This window comes from Penaeus monodon, chromosome 29 (assembly GCF_015228065.2).
Source record: "Penaeus monodon isolate SGIC_2016 chromosome 29, NSTDA_Pmon_1, whole genome shotgun sequence".
NCBI lineage: Eukaryota > Metazoa > Arthropoda > Malacostraca > Decapoda > Penaeidae > Penaeus > Penaeus monodon.
In genome coordinates this window covers 30,570,402-30,571,003 of record NC_051414.1, presented here as the reverse complement: position 1 = coordinate 30,571,003, position 602 = coordinate 30,570,402, and the positions used below count along the sequence as shown (strand labels likewise).

Sequence of the window (602 nt, the reverse complement as noted above, 5' to 3'; positions counted from 1 at the left end):
TTTTCACCTCTCTATGAGCTAATTCAGGTGGTGAAGTATTTCTCAATAGTGCCACGTGGACGTGCCAATTTTCATTAGACCAAGTAATACCGTAATGCCTGGACCATGTAGGGGCTCTTGAATGGAGGAGTGATGCAATTATTTAACTGTCCCTTACGGCCAACGACTGTAATTACCACGAAGGGAATACAGCCGCAAAATACAGCCGCCAGAGCTGATATAGATTAGTGACAGGAGATCTTGAGAAATTAATTCACAAATAGTTTTGTGCTTGATAGATTCGTATGCGTAGATGTTATTGTTAATCCAAATGTTTTATTTTGGGAAATTTTCGTTGGTGAGAAAATCTACGGACAATTCACTTCGTATTTAACTAAATTGTATGAAAGCTAATTTGGACATGGTTTATAGCAGCAGCATGAAGAATGTTGCTGGTTATACAGCATTGTGAAGATAACATGCTTAAGAATGCACGTGTAAAGTTCTTTGTCGTTGAACTCTCTAACACAAAATAATTAAGCTGTAAAAAAGATAATGTAATATTCGCAGCACGAAATCCATTTCACAAAAGTTACAGTGTAATTTCTACGCATAAAAGAGTG

At 36.9% G+C, this 602-nt stretch overlaps 1 protein-coding gene across 1 annotated transcript in view; it reads right to left on the bottom strand.

Annotated features, from left to right (window-relative positions):
* Nucleotides 1-602, bottom strand: part of LOC119592142 (ITG-like peptide) — a gene marked incomplete in the record, with an annotated part of 137,509 nt that overhangs the window by 47,212 nt on the left and 89,695 nt on the right.